The sequence below is a fragment of the Pinus tabuliformis genome, chromosome 4_1, assembly GCF_031772625.1.
Source record: "Pinus tabuliformis cultivar Carrire ecotype Pingquan chromosome 4_1, CPIR1, whole genome shotgun sequence".
Lineage (NCBI taxonomy): Eukaryota > Viridiplantae > Streptophyta > Pinopsida > Pinales > Pinaceae > Pinus > Pinus tabuliformis.
The window spans coordinates 203,067,707-203,072,996 of NC_142303.1; positions in this window are offsets into that span (position 1 = coordinate 203,067,707).

Genomic DNA, 5,290 nt, shown 5'->3' on the forward strand with positions numbered 1-5,290 from the left:
GTGTAAGGTCATCTAAGTAAATGACAAGGAAGTCATGAATCTCTTTGGCAAAAGCAATATATCCATTTCTCTTTGAAAAGTTGCCCTGCATTTTTCAATCCAAAAGGCATTTTTACATATTTGAAAGTTCCCCATGGGGTTGTGAATGCAGTTTTGTCTTGATCATCAGGGTGTACTAGGATTTGATTAAATCCTGAGAATCCACCAAGTAATGAGATCCTTGAGGCCCCTACCACTCTTTGGAGGATGTGATCCATCTTGGTAAGGGATAGTTGTCTTTGAGGGATACTTGGTTCAGATTTCTTAGATCCACACACACCTTATTCACCAGTTTTCTTTCTTGTAGGGACTAAGTTTGAAATCCACTCAGAGAATCTGATTGGTGCTATGATGCTGCCTGAACATTTTCTGTACCTCTTGTTCCATTGCTGGGAGAAGCATAGGATTGATTCTCCTCAATTTTTGTTTAAAGGGTTTTTGATCAGGCTTGAGAGGGATAGTATGCTGGATAACAGAGGTGTCATAGGACTTTAGGTCCTCATAACTCCATGCAAAAACATCCTGGAACTCTTTAAAGAGGTCAATGTATTTAGGCTTTTGATCAGGAGGTAAGAGATGCAGACAATTTTTATTTTGGGGTTGTCAATGGTACCAATGTTGCATTCTTCAACGGCTGCATTTAAGGGCTGCATTTTTGGTTTTCTGGAATATCATTTGAATCAAAGATGTCCTCTAGTGAGTTAGGCCTGTTGGCAGAAAATTGTCTTTCAGCTCTATGATTTCAGTTTCAAGCATTGCCACTTCTTCACAACTGATTGGTTGAATTTGCTGAATGTTTTCCTTGTTGAAAATAGTTGGATTTAGCATTTGTTTTGCTGTTCTAGGTGATATTGTATGGTTGATCTGTTCAAACTGTATTTGTGATTGACTTGCTCCTTCAAGTATTTGTGATTGACTTGCTCTTTCAAGTATTTGTGATTGCCTTGCTCTTTTAGTGTCAATATTTAATCCTGCAAATTCTTGTTGCAGCGTTAAAAAATTGTTTATTTGCATATCATCCTCAAATACTTGCCAATCTTTAACATTGTTTGGAATGGAGGGTCTATGTTTTATCTCAGCTGTGAAACAATTGTTAGGCTCCATCGGTAATTTGCAAGTACTAGCAAATGTGGCCAAACTATGAGCATGCAGATTGTGGGTTCTAGGAATTTTAGTGATTTGGAATTCAGAGAAAAAGTTTAGTACTTCAGCAACAGCAGACCTATAAGACCTTAGTCTTTTGTCATTGGTGACAAAATTTCCCTTCACTTGTTGGATAACTAAATCTGAATCTCCCATGATTGAAACCCTGGCAGCTTGCAAGAACTTTACTAACTTGAGGCCTAGTAAAAGAGCTTCATATTCTGCCATGTTATTAGTACATCTGAAGTTTAATCTATAGGCTCTGCCTTCTGCATGACTGTTTTCTTTATTGTGTACCCAAACTCCAGCTCCTGCCCCTAATTTGTTGACTGAGCCATCAAATTCAAGGAACCATAGAATATCTTGTTGTGAAGGAGATTTAATGATCTGTTCATGGGCTGGCAATGTAAGTTGAAGTTCTGGTTTTTCATCTGGCTTGTCTTCTAGGACAGTCTCATCATTTGATTGAATATGCTTAACAACTAGAGCAGCAGCAGTGTCTAGTGATTGATTGACCATTGTTTCATGGGTGGTAATTCTTTCATTAGAGTCTTCCTCTTGTATGAGTATTTTGGTTTCAACATCATTTTTTGAGAGAGTTGTGCTGTCATTGAAGAGAATGTATGAGTCTATGTCTGAATGGACAGCATATATGGGAAAGTTTTGAGGCTTTTCTTCACTGCTGACCATGTATTTCATGAGTTTTTCTCTATATAGTCTTTTTGGTTGCCCAAAAACAGAGATGGTGGCATATGACATGTCTAATTGTAGGGAACCTTGGAGTTTAGCTCCCCATGATCTTGATAACAGCATCCCATACTTAGGTGGGATATCAGCAACTACAACATCCATTAGAATTGTTTTGTTTGGGTATTGAACCAGAGACACACATAAATCTTTTATGAGACCTAAACACTTGACTTGGCTGGAGTCAAAGGAAAACAGGTCCTTGTATGGTCTCGTTATATCTAGATTCAATCTCTCCATGACTGCTTTTGGCATGAGATTGTGAGAGGCACCTGAGTCAAACATTGCATTATGTAATATTTTATCATGAATATGTAAGCTGACATAAAAAGGTAATACCCCTGTGACTACTGTTTTTCCATCCACTTCTGGGCCAAACAGTAATTCTGGGGTGTCATCCAACACATTGACATCATCTTTGTTGCTAGTGAGTTGAAGGGACTTCTTGATCTGTTGTTTATAGATGTCATGCTTGGCTAGTTCTGAGAGAGGAATTGCTATCTTTAGTTTGCCAATTTCAGTTTCTAGGTCAAAGGGTTTTTCAGATTGGGTCTTAGGGTTATGGATAACAGTCCTTTCCTTGTTCACTAACTCTTCTTCTTGATTCTTATCTTGATTTTGGGACTTGTCTTTTTTACTCATCTCTTGAGGAGTAACATTTAAATTAGGGTGAGAGGATGAAGTAGCCATAGGCTGTTGTTTTAAGGACAATGGTTCAGTGATCTCTTCAATAATTACTTCTTCTGCAGGTGAATTTGTTTTGTCATTAGGCTCTGTGACTATGGCTCTTTTAGGCTGCTGATTATCCTTTATTTTTTCAGGCTGATTTACATTCACAGTTCTGCTCCTTAGCTTGTATTGTTTATGGACTTCATAAACAGCAGTGTCATAGCCTTGTTTAAAGTCAAAGGATTCACCTGATTTAGTTTGGAACAGTTTGATTTCATCATCCTCATGATCTTCTTGTGTTAAGAAAACTTGACTTTCACCATCTAGACCCATTAAATTAATCTGAGAATCTTCATTGGGTTCAGTTGATGTGGAAGTCTCAGCATAGTTTTCTTGGAAAGGGGGTCTTATGTCTTGATCAGCACTGGGCTTGCCAATGCCTGGGTTTTGAGTTCTCCTAAAATTTGGATTCCTAGGAGGGTTGTTTTGTGGTGCTTCCCATGATGATTTTCTCTCAACCGATTCCACTCTATCACCCAATCTTTTCATTCCATTGAGTATTGCATCTAGTTTTTGATCAAAAGCAGAGGGTTCTTCTTTGAAGGCTGTTCTCTTTTCCAACCTTGCTCTGTTTCTTTTGGCAATCAGGTTAGCTTCCACTGTGACAACAACCTTTTGGGCATCTGCAAGGGTTTGAGGGTCTCTCTCCTTCAACTGATAGGCCATATCAGGGTCAAAACCATCAGGAAATTTGTACAAGGCCAAATCAGGGGGAGGTCTTAAATTTTGTGGGATTGCGTTATATACATTGTTGAATCTTGCACAATACTCCAAAACAGTCTCTTGGGGACCTCTTTTGATAGTGTCATATTCCCCAAGTATGTGCAGAGGATCCTTCTTCTTCTCCCATCTGCTAGTAAAGGCTTGATAAAGCTCATCAGGAGTTGTGATGGAATTTGCATTCAGGGATCTAAACCAAGTTCTTACATCCCCAGTTAGGCTTTGAACAAACATCCTCATTCTCACACTGTCATCATCTATTTCATAGGTCTCAAAATGGTCTTGCATCCTTTTGGCATGCTGAGTAGCTGTGAGATGACCAGTGGAGTCAAAATATGAGATTTTAGTTTGGTAGTCTTGGGGTAGAGCTGCAGCATTAGCTGGTAACTGCAAGGGTGCATATCTGTTAGCCATATTCACAAGGTTTGGGGGATTTACAGGGGCAACTGGGATAAAAGGAACGGTGTGTACTACAGGGGTAACAGGTGTGGCAGCACCTAGAGTGTTGTTCAAGGGATATGTGCAGTGGGTGAAGATGTGAAAGGAGGGCTTTGAGATGTAGATGGTGAACTGGGGGAGACAGGGGTAGAGCAAAATAGAACCTTAATAGGGGTTGAAACAGGTTCAGGGTGAGCTGTCTCAGGACTCAAATCACTAGGATTTTCCTGCCTTTGCTGTTTCCTGATTATTTTGGGAATTGTATTTGGATTTTCAAAAACTGCTGGTGGATTTGGGTCAGGGTTTGACCTAGTGTGTCTGGTTTCCTTTTCAGGAGCCAGTTTCTAAACTTCTTTTGGTATTTTGCAGGATATTTTTGTGTCTACAGAGGCCAGACAAGATTTTGAACTTACTGTATATTTTCCAAAGCTAGCAGCAAAGAGAATGAGCAGCTTTCAAGAGATAAACAGAAATTAGAAAATCTTGAGGAACTCCCCAGTGGAGTCGCCAATTATGTTAACACCCAGGTTGTTCCCTTTGACTCCCAAGGGAATACGGCCGGGGTAACCACTAACCAATCTTTGGATCACAGTTCCTAGCCAAACTGTAATCAGAGAGGGCTCTCTCTTTATGATTTGTCTCTGTTATGAGGGTTTTTTAGGCTAGCTATTATGCTCAGGTTTTTGGTTTATGTTTTGGTTGAAGGACTTCTTTCAGTGCTTAAGATGTAGTGTTCAGATAGTAGTATATCATTGGGCAATGGAGTCTAGAGCTGTGAAATGTTTTGAAATGCTGGAGTGATGATGTTCAGACTGCAGGGCCTATTGGGTATCTCAAACAAACAAAATTTAAACTTAAGGTGATGTGTGGTCAGCCAACAAAAAGCAATTAAGAATTCTCCATTAAGCTGGTGATGTGAAAGTGAAACATGTTGCTCAGGAGCAAACTTGAATTCCTGAAACAAAGGTCACTGTGAAAGATATATTCTGAAAGTGCAGCAATTAAGAATTACACTTATCAAGATTATAGCTGAAGAAAACATTCATTAACAACATAGATTGAACTCAGGGTATTGCATGAATAAGTCCTGAAGGTTATTCTTTTTCTTTGTTGCTAAACACTTAGAAATTAGACATATATTATTTTAACAGATTGAAACACATAACAAAGAGAGTTACAGAAAAACTTATTGTATTGTGAGGTACACAGGAATCCTGCAGTTTTTCAACAGACACCAGAACGCATTCAACACTTCAGAACTCCGAGAAATTCCATCACTTTCTTTATTAAACTCTGAAAGGATTACAGCATAAGAACTTCTTCAAGAGAAATCAACAACAACCCTGCAAGCTTGTGCGAGGGGCAAATATATACAATTGGTTGTACAAAATATCTGAGTGCTAAGTTATCTCAGAAATGAATACGTTCACCAACTTTTCAAGATATTAGATAAGAAAGTTATTACATCATTGAA